The sequence below is a fragment of the Pogona vitticeps genome, chromosome 6 (genome assembly GCF_051106095.1).
Source record: "Pogona vitticeps strain Pit_001003342236 chromosome 6, PviZW2.1, whole genome shotgun sequence".
NCBI classification, from domain to species: domain Eukaryota; kingdom Metazoa; phylum Chordata; class Lepidosauria; order Squamata; family Agamidae; genus Pogona; species Pogona vitticeps.
In genome coordinates, this window is record NC_135788.1 from 60,399,186 (window position 1) to 60,416,884 (window position 17,699).

At 37.5% G+C, this 17,699-nt stretch overlaps 1 protein-coding gene and 1 long non-coding RNA gene across 2 annotated transcripts in view; one reads left to right on the top strand and one right to left on the bottom strand.

Moving 5' to 3' along the window:
* The window catches only part of LOC144583534 (uncharacterized), a 252,631-nt gene that overhangs the window by 177,570 nt on the left and 57,362 nt on the right, over nt 1–17,699 (bottom strand). The window lies entirely within an intron of this gene.
* Nucleotides 1–17,699, top strand: part of LOC110090022 (uncharacterized) — a 306,902-nt gene that overhangs the window by 32,320 nt on the left and 256,883 nt on the right. Inside the window, exon 2 of the mRNA XM_073003739.2 lies at nt 5,081–5,153. The gene's annotated coding sequence lies outside the window, so the exon portion shown is untranslated. The remainder of the gene's footprint in view (nt 1–5,080; nt 5,154–17,699) is intronic.

The window sequence follows — 17,699 nt, forward strand, 5'->3', positions numbered from 1 at the left end:
GCAGGGATGGCCTTTTTAAAATACTTCCCAAGATTGGATGTCCACCTCGTCTCCTTAACATCATCAGATCTTTCCATGAGGGAATGAAAGGCACTGTAGTTTTTGACGGCTCAACATCAGACTCCTTTGACATCCGAAGCGGAGTGAAACAGGGCTGTGTCCTCGCACCAACACTTTTTGGGATCTTTTTTGCTGTCATGCTGAAGCATGCCTTTGGAACTGCAACCGAGGGTGTCTATCTCCGGACTAGATCAGACGGAAAGCTCTTTAATCTCTCTAGATTGAGAGCGAAGACCAAAGTCCAACTGAAATGCATGCGGGACTTCCTCTTCGCAGATGATGCAGCCATCGTTGCCCACTCTGCTGAAGACCTCCAACAACTCATGAATCGTTTCAGCAAGGCCTGCCAAGACTTTGGACTAACAATCAGCCTGAAGAAAACACAAGTCATGGGCCAGGGCGTGGACTCACCTCCTTCCATTACCATCTCTACACAAGAATTGGAGGTTGTTCATGACTTTGTGTACCTTGGCTCAACCATCTCTGACACCCTCTCTCTGGATGTCGAGCTGGATAAACGCATTGGCAAAGCAGCCACCATGTTCTCTAGACTCACAAAGAGAGTATGGCTCAATAAGAAGCTGACGACACATACAAAGATCCAAGTCTATAGAGCCTGTGTCCTAAGCACACTCCTGTACTGCAGCGAGTCCTGGACCCTTTGTGCACGGCAGGAGAGGAAGCTGAACACGTTCCATATGCGTTGCCTCCGACGGATTTTTGGTATCACCTGGCAGGACAAAGTCCCAAACAGAGTAGTCCTAGAACGAGCTGGAATTTTCAGCATGAATACATTACTGAAACAGTGACGTCTACGTTGGCTTGGGCACGTCGTGAGAATGGCTGATGGTCGGATTCCAAAGGACCTCCTGTATGGAGAATTAGTGCAGGGAAATCGCCCCAGAGGGAGACCACAGCTGCGATACAAGGACGTCTGCAAGCAAGATCTGAAGGCCTTAGGAATAGACCTCAACAGATAGGAAAACCTGACATCTGAGCGTTCAGCCTGGAGGCAGGCACTGCATCGCGGGCTCTCCCAATTTGAAGCGACCCTTGCCCAGCAGGCCGAGGCAAAGAGGAAGTCACTAAAGCAGCAAAACCAGGGAGCTGGACAGGGGACAGATTGGATTTGTCTTCAGTGTGGAAGGGATTGTCACTCTCGAATTGGCCTCCTCAGCCACACTAGACGCTGTTCCAAGTCCTCCATACAGAGCACGCTACCATAGTCTTTCGAGACTGAAGGATGCCTAACTAACTAATAAGCAATGGGAAATAGTATTTCCACACAGCACTTTGCAGTGCTGCTCCATTCTATATAACAGAAGTAAAGGAGAGGCGTAGAATTTAGCACCTCTGTTACTGTCAGCAGGTGATGTTTAGACAATGCTGATTGACCAAAACCCAGAAATGTTATTGATTTATTCTATTGTATATTGCCTTTCCTCTGTGGACCTCTTTTGGCATTGTCAAAAGGACAAAATAGACTGGAGTATTCTGCCAAACACTAAACTTTATTGGTCGTCACTTCAATGCCAAGCAGTCCGCCCCATCAAACCCTCTTTCTCCCACAGTCTCTTAAATCCCAGCAGGGCAGTTCTTTTCGCATCCCAGGTTCTTGGAGCTGGGATAGTTCATTGGGTGAATTGCTTCAACCCCGGATCCCTTAAGCAGTGCAGTCTGCTAATTTGGTATCATCCGTATGTGTCCTTTTTCTGGACTACTTGTACCTGCAAGCTTTTCTCCAGGTGGCAGAGCCACTTGAACTGCCATTCTTTTCACAAACAACATCATTGAGTTGAGATTGGGGCTGGAGCTGGTGTTGATGACAGTTACTCAGGGGAACCAATGGCAGGTCCCTTGTCAGGAAGGTCCAAGACCTCACACCCCTATATTTGGTTATCCCATTGGATCTTGGGCTCTGGGGTAGGATATAGGCAACTGAAAGTTGTATTACTAAATTAGGAGGACACTCCAGGGTGCCAGGAGCTGACAGCCCAGCCCAAGGTGTCACCCCATACCTCTCCCTCTCCCACACTTTCATATCTTCCCTGAGCTGGGATCCACCCTCCTCTTTGTAGCTCGCTGCCCCGTCAAAAGCTCTCAAACTTTCTCACCTTCCACTGCCGCCAACCCTGGTGTAGACAGAACCGCTGCAGTCGCCATAGTAGGGGTCTTGACTCACCTGGGGTAGAGCCCTACTAGAGTGGGCTACACATTTCCCCCAGCTGGCTGCACAGACAGTCATCCCTCCATCATGGACACCCCTTTGGGAGGGATGTGGAAGATGCAGAAGTCAGCACCAGCCCTGGTCTGTTGTCCATCTGGTCACAACCTCTCAGCAGTATATACTTTTTTCTCGGAACATCTTTGTAAAGAAGTACTGTATGATGGACTGTGTCTTAGCCAGTGTCATTCAATGAACTTCATGGATAAATATGGATTTTAAATAATGTCTTCCAGGTTCAGATACGCTGGCTTGAATGGCAGCAATATAACAACTTTCAGAAAATAAATGCAGATGCCACAGTAAAGAAACTGAGTCCTTGTGCATGTTTTTAAACTAGAACCTCTATGTAGAATTGAGAACGTAGTGTTTTCCTCAACCATTCTGCATGCATCACATACTTTTCTATGATTTCTTCTGCATGCATCACAGTTTTCTATGATTCCTTCTATGGAATGTGCAATGGATCATTGTAAGTGCTAATTGGGGGTGAAATAGATTGCAGGAGCTATGCCAGCATTCATAAAATTTATAAGTTGATATAAAATACCAACTGAAGTGATTAAAGTAAATTAAATACTACAACACCACGACATATATTTAGGAGAGATGTCATTAAAGTTTTAAAACTGAATAAAATGGCCACAGGTCTTTTTGCTTGCTTATTTGTTTGCAGGCAGTATGAATCCCAGACATGATGCATCATTAACTTTTAAGGATACTTAATACTGGCAACAAGAAACAAATAAAAGCAAATGAACACAATATCAGCAAGATCTGCAAAGAAAACAACAGTCTTTCTCTGGCCTAGGTCTAAATAGCAGCGCCCGAACTACTATATATCTGTGGGGGATTTCTAGTCTCCTCTTGGCATTAAAATTGCTCTCTCCCCCAAAAGCCACACTTGATGACTGTGATACCCTATGGAACAACATTCCAGAAGGTCTGAATAGAAAGAAATAGCAGTAAGCCACTCCATATTGATGCCCCATCTCCAGGTCCTGGCCTGGCTCTGACATAGCACATATTGGCCATCATTACTATTTAACAGAATGGGAAATAACACAAAATCTTACAAAATCTCATAATAGAAACTAGATGAATCCACCTTGTCCTTATTTTGAATAGTTTTTATCTAGAGAGTCATTAAGCAAATGAAAATAAAATAAAATTTTCAGATATTAGTATGCTGTTTGAATGAGTAATTTATAAAAGACAGTGTGGTTGTTTAGGAAGCAAACAACCCATTCAATTTTGACAGCTCACAGGACAAGTAAACCATTATAAGTACCCATTTACAGCAGCTTCTTTGGCTCAGGAATGATCGGCAATTACTTTGGGCTCTTCAGGAGTCTAAAGGGAAGTGAAGATGAATCTGCTGTTTATGATGCTGCCTGATTTTGAAAGCTACTGATGGGAGCTCAGCAATGGCCTGTCTGTCACTCTTTCACTGTACCAGTCACATGTGGAGTAACATTCATTGGAAAGAAAATGGCAAAAATATGCTATTAAGTGAAGAATTGAGGTCTAAGTGGCATAATTACAGTGTCAAAAAACTTAGCAATTGCTTGATCATTCACTTTAGCATTTCTTTGCTCATAAAGACTTTAATTCAGCACTCAATGTCACTGTTGAAATTTCCATGTTTTTGGAATGTAGAAAGTTTATGCTATGTATAACCAGTACAAATGAAGCATGCTGGGATATACTGTCTTGCTCTACATCACGATGAGGATGCTCAGTGAAAAATCTTAGCTGGTATTGCAAAAACAAGCATTAATCTCATATTCCCACTCAGCACAGAGGTGGAGATCAATAATTCCCTTCCATGGTTTGCAGTAAACCATCATTTGCCTAATAGGTAGAGGACAGTAATGTCTCTTCCAGTTTATTATTTTGGCCAAATGACTACAATCCAGCACTTACAGTAGACTTTGTACTGGCCTTGATTATTCATTGTGTGTAATGAAACAAAGGTTCTACCCATTCGCATGCACCAAGAGCACAATGAGTTTACTTTGCCTCACAGAGCTGCCTGGGACCTGTGCTCTCTCACCTTGTTTGTGCGCATGCAGTATCAGTCACTGAAGTGAAAGACAGTTACACAGAGTTTGAGACTGTGGAAAATTTTTCCTTTTCATTTCTGCAGTAGTGCACTATAGCCCCATCTGAAACCTTCAATGTCTGCAGAGCGGAAATTAAATAAGGTTTCTACCCTAGTTTTTCTTGATGCTCTCAGAGAAGTAGCTGCATGTATATGGAAGCAATCTGTCCAGTTGTCTTGCAACTCTCAGTCTTTGTGTGTAAAATATTCTGATTTTGTTCTGCAGCCTTTATATAGGAAAATAGGAAAGCTGGCTCTGTATTTTAGTGGAGGGATTTTATCCCTAACCATTGCTGAAGAATGTACAAATAAAGCTGGATGGTGTGGATTATAAAAGGGAAAAGGGTGTGTGTTCATAAGATCCTGGACAACCACTTAGCTAATAGAGCACTGTGTTTCTTAAAAAAAACCTGCACCTGTTCTAATCTTCATTCATTAAATATTTTCAGTGAGAAACATATGTTTGCAAGAGTCCAGGTGATCTCAATCTAGTGAGGCCATGTAAATAGTAACAGCCTAAATAAGGCATTAGAAATGCATAGCCACTAACATGAGATTAATTTTGGGTACAGAAGCTGCTATTTGAATTTTTATTTTCAACTCACATCAGAATTCTCCCTTTCCTTGCCTCTTAGAATTCATGAACAAAAATCTTTTTTAAAATAACTAGTTAAATATTGCTTCTCTTTCAGCTTTTTGCCAGATTATATCAGTGGGGACTTTGACTCTCTTATGCCTGAAGTAAAGGACTATTATGCAGTCAAGGTAAGTAGTTTTTTTTTCTTGAGGTAAGATCAACAAACAAAGAAACAAATAGACAGTTTCCAAAATGAATATTTAGCACTTACCGTGGTGCCTCGCTTAGCGATCGCTCCGTTAAGCGACGAAATCGCTTAGCGACGTAGTTTTTGCAATCACAAAAGCAATCGCTTTGCGATGGTCCCTATGGGTTTTTTTTCGCTTTGCGATGATTGCGGGGAAGTGATCATGGCAAAGCAACTCTTTTTAACAGCTGCTCAGCACTTTCAAAATGGCCACCAAGAAAACAAAATGGCCGCCCGCTGTGTTTCCTCACTTTAGAGGCACCGAAAATGGCCGCCCCTATGGAGGATCTTCACTTAAAGGTTAGTTTTTAGCCCATAGGAATGCATTAATCGCGTTTTAATGCGTTTCTATGGGCTTTTTAATATCGCTTAGCGATGAAATCGCTTAGCAACGTTTTTTCCGGAACAGATTAACGTCGCTAAGCGAGGCACCACTGTACTTTGTAGTTTAGTGACAGGGACTTGGGGGAAATATATCACTTTTATAGAGTCAGTTTCACACTGTATTCCAAATGAGGAATGTTCAAAGAGAAATGCCTTTGAAACGCATCAGTGTTGAAATGGAATAAGCAAATCAGTTTATGTCTGGCTCATGCTCTTTTAAATGTTTTCATTTATAGATTTGAGTTTGTACTGTAGAACCCCCGTATATGCCAGGGATTGGTTCCAAGCCCTGTGCAGATGGTGAAAAACACAGAAACTCTATACATAGCATGGTCTCTGGCTTCCTCTGGGAGCTTCATTGTTACAAATATATATTTTAAGGATTTTTCTTGTAAAGTTTTTAATATTTCCAGACCCTAGATAAGTGAATCAGTGGATATTGATATATATCATATATATACAGTGGTGCCTCGCTTGATGAAAATAATCCATTCCAGCAAAATCGCTGTAGAACAAAATCATCGTCAAGTGAAAGTAAAAATCCCATTGAAATGCATTGAAAACCAGTTCGATGTCTTCGAATGGGCGAAATACCTCAGAGTCCAGAGAAGATCCTCCATAGGGCGGCCATTTTCAGTGCCTATAAAGTGAGGAATCTATCCTAAAACACAGCGGGGAGCCATTTTACACAGCGGGTGGCCATTTTGTAAGCCTGGCGATCAGCTGTTTTGATCGTCATTAAGCGAAGAATCGGTTCCCAAAGCAGGGAACCGATCACCATGAAGCAATTTTTCCCTATTAAAACATCGTTTTGTGATCGCAAAAGTGATCGCAAAAACTTCATTGTTAAGCGATTTCCTCGTCTAACAAGGTAATCATCAAGCGGGGCACCACTGTATATTGATATACAATGCGGCAGCCAGATTACTTAGTGGAACTAGAAAATTCCAGCATATCTCTCCCATTCTGGCTGCTTTGCATTGGCTACCCATTTGTTTCCGCATTGACTTCAAAGTGTTAATGATGACATACAAAGCCCTAAACGGTTTAGGACCTCGATACTTGACAAAACACCTTCTCCCACCTAGATCTACTTGAGTCACTCGTCATAGCCAGGAAGGATGGCTGAGGGGCCTGATGCCGAGAGAGGAGCGGAAAGAAAGAACAAGAAACCAGGCCTTCTCGGCAGTGGCCTCTCAACTTTGGAACAGCTTGCCGCCAGTGATCTGCCTGGCACCCTCCCCGGGTGTTTTCAAGAGCCAATTAAAAACTTGGCTCTTTAGGCAGACCTTCCCTCCTGCCAATACTTGATTTTACTTTTCTTTTTCTTGGTCTTTGTTGTTTATCCTCCCATCTTGATTATATTATTATTGTAGATTTTAATAGTTGTTTTTAGATCTGTTTGTGCACAATATATTGTGAGCCACCCTGAGTAGACTCCTGTCTAGAATGGCAGGATAAAAATCCAATAATAAATAAATAAATAAAATAAATATTGCTCCCACATATAAGGGGGTCCTGCTGTATTTGTAATTTATAGATTTTTGCCTTTATCTGTTATTGCTGAGTCTCCTTGTTCCCGCATAGACACAAACATGGATGGCTCCCTGTGCACTTGTTGAACCCCAAAATGTCAAATTTTTCTGTGGCATGATATGTAATACATAGAAAACTAAAATCATCAAGAGTGGGTAAATCAACTAGGGTAGGGGAACCAGCTTGCTGCTCACCTGTAGTAACCTGCAGTCTCCTGGCTTATTATGATATCCAGCCATGCCCCTTACTGTAAAGTCATGGCACATATCCATCTAAATGCAGAAAGATAAGTACATACCTATGTGAATGCAGACAGACACATTTGCAGTGTATGTCTGCATTTTCTTTTGATTATATAACTAAAATGCCATGAATGTATGTTTCACCTGTCTGGAATTTCAAATATTGTCAAGGATCAAAATTGTGTTTGCGTTTAGTCGTTTAGTCGTGTCCGACTCTTCGTGACCCCATGAACCAGAGCACGCCAGGCCCTCCTGTCTTCCACTGCCTCCCGGAGTTGTGTCAGGTTCATGTTGGTTGCTTCGCAGACACTGTCCAGCCATCTCATCCTCGGTCGTCCCCTTCTCCTCTTGCCGTCACACCTTCCTAACATCAGGGTTTTTTCCAAGGACTCTTTTCTTCTCATTAGATGGGCAAAGTACTGGAGCCTCAGCTTCAGGATCTGTCCTTCCAGTGAGCACTCAGGGTTGATTTCCTTTAGAATTGATAGGTTTGTTCTCCTTGCAGTCCAGGGAACTCTCAAGAGCCTCCTCCAGCACCACAATTCAAAGGCATCAATTCTTCGGCGGTCTGCTTTCTTTATGGTCCAGCTCTCACTTCCATACATCACGACAGGAAAAACATAGCTTTGACTATTCTGACTTTTGTTGGCAAGGTGATGTCTCTGCTTTTCAAGATGCTGTCAAGATTTGTCATCGCTTTCCTCCCAAGAAGAAGGCGTCTTTTAATTTCAGGGCTGCTGTCTCCATCTGCAGTGATCATGGAGCCCAGGAAGATAAAATTTGATACTGCCTCCATATCTTCCCCTTCTATTTCCCAGGAGGTGATGGGACCAGTGGCCATGATCTTAGTGTTTTTGATGTTGAGTTTCAGACCGTTTTTTGCACTCTCCTCTTTCACTCTCATTACAAGGTTCTTTAGTTCCTCCTCACTTTCTGCCATCAGAGTGGTATCATCTGCATATTGGAGGTTGTTGATATTTCTTCCGGCAGTCTTAATTCCGGCTTGGGTTTCTTCCAGTCCAGCCTTCCGCATGATGTATTCTGCATATAAGTTAAATAAGCTGGGGGACAGTATACAGCCTTGCCGTACTCCTTTCCCAATTTTGAACCACTCAGTTGTTCCATGACCAGTTCTGACTGTTGCTTCCTGCCCCACATATAGGTTTCTCAGTAGATAGATAAAGTGGTCAGGCACTCCCATTTCTTTAAGAACTTGCCATAGTTTGCTGTGGTCCACACAGTCAAAGGTTTTCGCATAGTCAATGAAGCAGAAGTAGATATTTTTCTGGAACTCTCTGGCTTTCTCCATAATCCAGCGCAAGTTAGCAATTTGGTCTCGAGTTCCTCTGCCTCTTCGGAATCCAGCTTGTACTTCTGGGAGTTCTCGGTCCACATACTGCTGAAGCCTACCTTGTAGGATTTTGAGCATAACCTTGCTAGCGTGTGAAATGAGTGCAGTTGTATGGTAGTTGGAGCATTCTTTGGCACTGCCTTTCTTTGGGATTGGGATGTAGACTGATCTTTTCCAATCCTCTGGCCACTGTTGAGTTTTCCAAACTTGCTGGCATATTGAATGTAGCACCTTAACAGCATCATCTTTCAAGATTTTAAATAGTTCAACTGGAATGCCATGAAGGAGAGGATCAAAATTAGGGGGTTGTTTTATACATTGGGGAGTTGTAGACATGGTAAAATATGGTATGCTAAATTCTCTTAATTCATTCCATCCTGACCTTGCACTCAATTAAAATGCTCCTCATATACACTAATCTTATTTTGTAGTTAAATATAGGATCCCTCTTTTTGGACTGAGGTGGGTGATATGGCTAGTATGAATTAGTGTCAATTGGGATATTGATGTCTAATGGCTATACCATCTCCTCAGACTTGGCCAACATCTGATCTTTTAAGTTTTTATCATCAGCCATAGAAAAATATTTTAAAGGATTCAAATATCATCACATCACCACCCCGCATGTGGAAAAAACATGCCTTGTTTTTTAATCAGATTTAGCATGTTTGAAATTGATTATTAACTATTTTGGCTATACATGGAAATGAGTGGGAAGTATGTATTTTGGTTGATAAGTTAGTTATTTTACTCAGATATGAAAGGATTATTTATTTTAAATTGCTTCTATTGTTGTAAATTGTGTCTGTGAGGTTTGTCAAATAGTGTCATTTTCCCATCCATCATACTGAATTAGCACTGTGCCAGATTGCAAGAAATAATTTTTAATAAGTAAAAATAATTGCAAGAAATAATTTTTAAAAAGTAAAAATAACACCAGGGCAGCAGCGGATAGTGGCTTTAAGAGGCAGCCAGCATATGGACGCCTGCAAGACAAAGCCACAAATGCAGTTTTTCTAAAAGCCCATGTAGCCCCCACAACTGATATACGACATAGTTTAAAAATGGATTAAACTTTCCCAAGAGGATGCACATACCAACCCAAAAACCACACAACTACTATGTGACTTTAAACCAACTTCAAAAACCCTTATCCATCTCCCAACTATGAAAATGCATAGTGTAACTGTGCTGTCGGAGAATCCTAACCCAATGAAGGAAGGCCTTTTGTTTATTTTGGTTCACCAGAAGGTTAACTTAGGGACTGCAAAATCATGACAAGGATTATGTCTGTGAAGATCCTCAGTCATCCAGGTGTGGTTATCTGGAACTTGAGTTGTGGCAACTGGATTTCTTTCTTGTTAGGTTGAAACATTTCGCTACTCATCCAAGCAGCTTCTTCAGTCTGAGGAGAGTTAGTAGGAGATCCCTACCAATACATATATTTTCTCTCCATTTCTCATAGATTTCTAATCATCCAATAGCAATAGTCCCAACATTTTGATTTTCTAACAGAAATAAAGACAGCTCTGTTTTACGTTCAGACTGAGTCAACAGCTGTGCCAAAACCAAACAAACACGGATAGCCTGCTAGTGGAACTCTTGATTTACATTTTGCAATGTTAATTCCATGAATTACTATGAATGAATCTAATGATGAAATATAGTGTAAATGGTAGTACAACACTCTGTCCAACAAAAGTATTATATACATTTGGGCACTAAGCTCCAGCTGTGGTGCATTGACGAAGAATACCTCCTTCATGCACCTCACCATTGTATATCAGTCATGTTTCTTGGGCAAAGTGGTGTACTTGTCATTGACATTGCTGAAGCAGTGGATAGTCCGAGATAGCTGGACAAGTGCACATAAATTTATGCCTTTAAACAAGGCGGTTGGTGTAAACCTTGGAGACGTCACTTCCGCTCGGGGGGATGACCAGCTAGGAGTGAACCCTCCGTATGCCTAGCAAGGTAAAAAGCTATTAAAATGCATTTCTTTCTTTAGAAGACTGGTTTTTTACCATAAATCCTTGGAGAGAAGGATAAGGAAGGCGTATAGCTGATTAAGAGCCCTAAGGACTATGTTTTTTTAAAGTTACGAACTACTTTCATTTTCATGGCCGATAAGCTACTGGCGTTTTCCAGCTGCCCTGCTCCTAATGAAAGTCCGAAACAACAATAATTATTCTTAATTAGAACTCTCTATGTCAAGGAGGAGGAATAAAACTGCCAAAACCCCCTCAGATCGCAGTTTGGAAAGATTGATGACACTACCAACTGAAGACGATAGGATGGACGAGGTTACGAAGCTTATAAAAGATCTGTCTTGTAAAATGTCTGAAGGCTTTGACAAAACAGAGCAAAGATCTAAGTCCATCGAAAGAAGCATTACTAAGCTTCAAGATCAAATTTCAGGGGTGTCACAGGAGTTAAAGGACATGAAGAGCAAAATTAGGGACCTTGGTGACACAGTTCAAGGAAATAAAGAAAAAATTGTGTCCATGGCTCAACAAATTTCTGAAACCAATAAGAAGCTCATATTTATGGATGATAACCTCAGAAGGTCTAATATTAAAATAATGAACTTCCAAGTGCAACAGGGGCAAGATCTCAGAAAAGAGGTAATGGCTTGGATAAACTCTATAATGGACACGCAGCATCTGATTGAAACAGATATAGAAAAGGCATATTTCCTGGGAAATCCAAGTAGTCTCGGTATCAGACCAGTGGTTGTGAGGTGTTTGAATCACACAAAGAAAGAACAATTTTTGAAAACAATCAAACAAAAACAAGACCAGCTGGTTTATAGGGACAGAAAAATTCAGATTTTCCAGGATCTTTGTAAAGAGACTGTGAAATGGTGACGATCTATGCAGCCGGTTACAGCAATTCTGAAGAAAAATAACATCAGATATCATTGGGGCTACCCAATTTTTTTGAAAATCTGGAAAGACAAGATTTTGTTTAAAATCCACTCCTGCGAGCAAGGTTTACAACTGCTGAAAGATTGGCACATTTATGAAGGAGAAAGTCAGGAGTTAATTCCAACTACAAGCAAAGAACTAGAAGGCTGAACCAGAAATAATCAGATGTGTGGAAGAAGATGGACCAGTTTTTTCTTATTATTTTTCCCTTTTTCTTTCTCCTAATAAAATATTTCTTATATATATATGTGTGTGTGTGTGTGTGTGTGTGTATACACACACACACACACACACACACACACATATATATATATACACCGTATTTTTTGCTCCATAAGACGCACCTTTCCATGAGACGCACCAATTTTTTAGGAGAAGAAAACAGGAAAATATAATCTGTTTTCTTCGCTCCATAAGACGCACAGACTTTCCCCCTGTTTTGTGGGGGAAAAGTGCGTCTTATGGTGCGAAAAATACGGTATATATATGTTTCTCTCCTCCCCTCTTTCCCCTCTTTTAATTTTTGAGGTTCTTTTTTTGTTGTTGTTGTTTTTGTTGTTTTGTTGTTGTTGTTGTTTTGTTGTTTTTTTGTTGTTTTTTTGTTGTTTTTAAATTAGCTTTATAGAATAATACCATTTAGTTTACTCTTGTTCTTTGATTTTTTCTTTCTCTTTCTTTTTTCTTTTTTGAATAAATCATATTTTTATAATCATACTAAATACACTAAATTTAGATAGTAAAAGCGATAATAAAGTTAAAATTACTAAAATCTAAATATAAACTCTTTAAAGGATTCCAGTAAAGGGGAAGGGGGGAAGGAGAAGGGTTTTCTTATTCTTATTATTTGGTTACTATTGTAGTATTAAATATTAAATAGAAATGCAAAAGTTAAATGAAAAGATCAGAGGCGAGGCTCCGGTCATGGTTCCGCCGGACGATGGTGGCGTCTCCCCCCACCTTTTGCTCATGCCAGTGGTCATGGCATGGGACCATGGTGGAGAGGATATGAATGTATGTGTTCACATAGATCAACTATGGGGTGTTGTTTTGTCTATTTTATGTTTTAGTTTATGTTTGGTAGGTTGGTGGGAGGCAAGGTTACGCACGGGACCTATTGGAAAGAAAACTTTTGAACTCATATGGGTAGAAAAATAAGACTTGCAACTTTAAACATTAAAGGCCTCAGATCAACAGTGAAAAGAAGAAGAATAGAAGCATTTTTGAGGAAAAACAAGCTGGTTATTGTCTTTCTACAAGAGACTCATCAATCAGGAAATGGAGTCAATGAGTTAAAGATGAACAATATAGACATTTATGAAAAAAATTTTGGAACTTCTAAATCTCGGGGTGTAGCAATTATAATTTTCAAAAACTGAATTTAAAGTATAAAAGGTAGCAAAAGATTGTAATGGTAGATTTATAATAATACAAGGTAAAATGGGGTTGGAAGAATATACTTTGGTAAATGTGTACACACCTAATAATAAACAAAGAGAATTTTATGATTTGGTTTTTAAAGAAATGGAAAAGGTAAAGAAAGGTTATGTTATTATGGCAGGAGATTTCAATATGGTTATGGATAAGATAAAAGACAAAACTGCATACGGTCGGAATGATATTTATCATAGAAACACAATATTAAGTAAAAAGATAAAAAATAACCATTTGAAGGATATTTGGAGAGAAATGAAAGGTGATGCAAAAAGATATACTTATTTTTCAGTTGTGCACAATACTTACTCTAGAATAGATTATATATTTACATCTCAAAATTTAATTTCTAAGATTGTCGATACTGAAATAAACCCTATTAAAATAACAGATCATGCACTGATGTTAATAGAGATTGAAATAAAGAAAGATTATAAAGACTCCAAAGGATGGAGAATCGATAATAATATTCTGCAGTACCCAGAAATAACAGAAAAGATAAAGAAGGAATGGCTAGAATTATGGACAATAAATGAAACAGGAGGTGCTAAACCAGGCCTGTTGTCGGACACAATGAAAGCAATCACAAGAGGAATAACAATAAGAGAAGCGTGTAAATTTAAAAAATTAAGGAGGGACATGTGAAAAAACTATAAGAAGATTTGAAAAACTTAGAAAATAGTTTTTTACAGAAAGAGATAGTAGAATATTAATAGAAATTCAGGCTTAGAGAAAGGAATTAGATAATAGAGAAATAGAGAAAGTTCAAAGAGATCTGATGTATTTAAAGAGATATTTTTTGAATTTAATAACAAAAACTCAAAATTGTTAGCTAAAATGTGTAAAAATAAAAGAGCAAAAAATTCAATAGCGACAATTAAAGATCGAACAGGTAAAAATTGTAATATAATGAAAGAAAAATTGAAGATTTTTCATGGATTTTTTCAGAAACTATACGTATAAAGGAAATAACGTAAAGAAAGAATGTATAGAAAAATATATAAATGATAATTTAAAAACTAAATTATCGGAAGATGATAAAAGAATATTAGAAGAAGAGATCAATGAACAAGAGATTGCTGAAGTCATAAATAAATTAAAAAATGGTAAAACACCAGGTCCTGACGGATTGGGTCCAGAATATTATAAACACTTTAGCACCATTTTGATACCTAAGCTAAAAATGATTTATAATAAGATAATGGAAGGAGAGACAATACCAGCTTCATGGAAGCATTCATTAACGATTCTTATTCCAAAACCCAATAAGGATCAAACAGATCCGGGATCCTATAGACCTATATCTTTAATAAACCAAGATGCTAAGATTTTTACCGCTATATTGGCAAATAGATTAAATAGATTTATAGCAAATTATATTAAAGAAGACTAATGTGGTTTCATTAAGGGTAGACAAATGGATAATTTAACTAGACGAGTTTTAAATATTATACATGAAATAGAAAAAGAAAAAAGAAAAGCAATGATTTTATCATTGGATATATTTAAAGCCTTTGTGTCGAATGGTCAACACTAAAACTTCTTATAAAAGGTTGGGGATTTGGTAAAAAGTTTAGAGGGGTTATAGATCAATTATACTTAGATAATACTTCAGAAATAATAGTTAATGATGGTCTAACGGAAAAGATCTTTCTAGGCCGAGGTACTAGACAAGGCTGCCCACTTTCACCAACATTGTTTTGCATGGTTATAGAATTATTAGCTAACACAATAAGAAATGATAAATTAATTAAAGGAACAGGTAAAAATGAATTAATTAAAATTAATTTGTTTGCTGATGATTCCTTACTGACTATTAAAAATCCATTAGAGAGTATGGAAAACATCAAAAACCATTTAGAAAAATTTGGGGAAATAACAGGTTTAATGATTAATTGGCAAAAATCACAAATGATGGTGTTTAACTGTAATATACAGGAACAAGAAATGTTTGTGAATAAATATCGAGTTAAAATGTGTAATCTTATCAAATATTTAGGTATAAATATAATTAGAACAACTCAAAAATTAAAAGAGAAAAATGTTAATAAATTAAAAAGTGAAATTAAAGATAAATTGCAAGAGTATGCTAAATTGAAACTATCATGGTTTGGGAGAATCGCTTTAATTAAGATGAAAATATTACCGAAGATTAATTTTTTATTTAGGATGCTCCCAATACGATTAGAAGAAGAGGATTTTAAATATTGGCAGGGATTAATTAATGGATTTTGTAATCAAGGCAAAAAATCTAGAATAAATAAAAGATATTGGTATAAGGCACAAAAAAAGGAGGTTTAGGTATGCCCAATGTTAAAAATTATTATATAGAAAATCAATTAAGAGTTATTGGAGATATTATATACAATAAAGAAAAATTAATTTGGTGGGAGATGGAATCTTCAGAAATAAATGGAAATGCTGAAGGATACTTGCTTAATATAGTAAAGAGAAGTTTAATAAATCAGATGAAAAACCCCTTTTTAATAAACCTGTTAAATATTTGGAATAAATATAAAGAGAAGTTTTGTCCCTCAACTTCACCATTAAAATTAGTGACTGAGATAGAAAACTTTCCTACAAATCTAAAGGATTTAGATTGAAGGACTGGATGAGTAACATGAGATCGAAGGAGTTGATTATGTCTAAACTTCTATCTAATAAACTATCATGGTATAATCTTATTCAGTTAGACACCTGGACAAAGGATTGGTTGAAAACTAATGGTAAATGTAGAGAACTTACTATGTAAGTACGAACAATTTCTGTCATCACATGAAGATATGCAAGATACAATTTTGAAAGGAATAGTAAGTAAAATATATAATATAATTTTGGAACAAGAAGAAAAAGAATGGGGAATAGAAGGTTTAAAATTAATTTGGGAAAATGATTTAAAAACAGAAATTAAAATAGAGGATTGGACAAAAATGTGGAGGATGAGAGTGTTAAGATTAATGTCAAGAAGGGAATTTTTTAAAAAAAATCTGTCTAAGGTGGTATTTGACTCCTGTAAAATTGAATATAATAAATCCAACATACCCCAAAGCATGTTGGAAATGTGATGAGGAAATTGGTACGTATTTTCATATGTGGTGGGAATGTAAAGTGGTTAAGAAATTTTGGGAATTGATTTTTAAAGAAATGTGTGATATATTTGGTAAAGATATTGATTTTAATGCCAAAATTGCTTTATTGTCAATTTTTGATAACACAGATTTGGACCATCACTCGAAAGAGTTAATCACTAATTTTATGACAAGTGCTAGAATATTAATAGCTAGATTTTGGAAAGACAAGAATGATATTAAAATTGAAGACTGGTATTGTGAAGTATGGGACATTGCATTAAATGATAAATTGACTATGGAACTTAAAATAAAAAGAGGGGAAATAAGTTGTAACAATTTCTATGATATTTGGGGTAAATTTGTGGAATTTGTGTTAGTGAAAGGAAGGGAGAAAGCCTTAGAGAGGTAATATGTAAATAGAGTCCCGTGGGTATAGGGTGCACGTTAGAATTTAGTTTATAATAAGCACTATTACTTGTATTTTTTTTTTGTATTTTTGATGTTATGTATATGTTTTATTTCTGTATTTTTTGTATAAAATAAAAAAAATAAAAAAATAAAGGAATCACCCTTGTATGGAATTTGGGTTTTGGATTTTATTTATTAGTCAAAATGCATCTGCCACTCTTTATATTCTAAAAAGCTGTTTTTGAGTTTTAGCCATTTGAAAAATGCTGTTCTTAGATAGCTTTTTGTAGAAAAATTGCTAGCATTTTCTCATTTTTAATATATTTTCAAAACATCTCCAAATACCGTATTTTTTGCTCCATAAGACGCACCTTTCCATAAGACACACCAATTTTTTAGGAGAAGAAAACAGGAAAATATAATCTGTTTTCTTCACTCCATAAGACGCACAGATTTTCCACCCCACCCTGTTTTGTGGGAAAAAAGTGTGTCTTATGGTGCGAAAAATACGGTATATAAATGTGTAAAAATCTATGCAGCTCTCTACCTATCCATCTACTTCAATGCATATAATATTTGAAGAAAACATGAACAACATGGTGCAGAGTTTCAAATAACTTGCTGCTTTATTATTATTAACTGTTGTTACTGCTTAGCAGTCATCCCAAAATTAAATTGCTTAAAAAGAATTTTGGAATCAAACCCCAGAATAATGTCATTCAGTTAAAAGTCTTAAGTAAAATAGTGTACTTCTTCCTTTAAAAAAAAAAAACCTTCGCGAATACATTAATACTCAGTTTATTAATGGAAATATCACTGGACATTACTGTTGAGAATTTTGATTTAACATGTATTCTCAGACCATTAGCAGAGTAAGGAGATATTAGTTTGCATAGACACTGTGGCACTCAGAGAGTAAAATATCAACTTAGTCTATTAAATTACAGAGAGAATAGACGTTCATCTGGCAGCATAACATGACATGATACAACACATAGGAAAAAAGTGGTCTGACTTACAGCAGATAAAATGTCTCCTTTACACATGATGTATGTACAGTTCTGGGACCAGTCAGAGAATACATTACAGTACTTCATTTTCTGGTTACACAAAGTTTCATCATGTACCAGAGCTGTA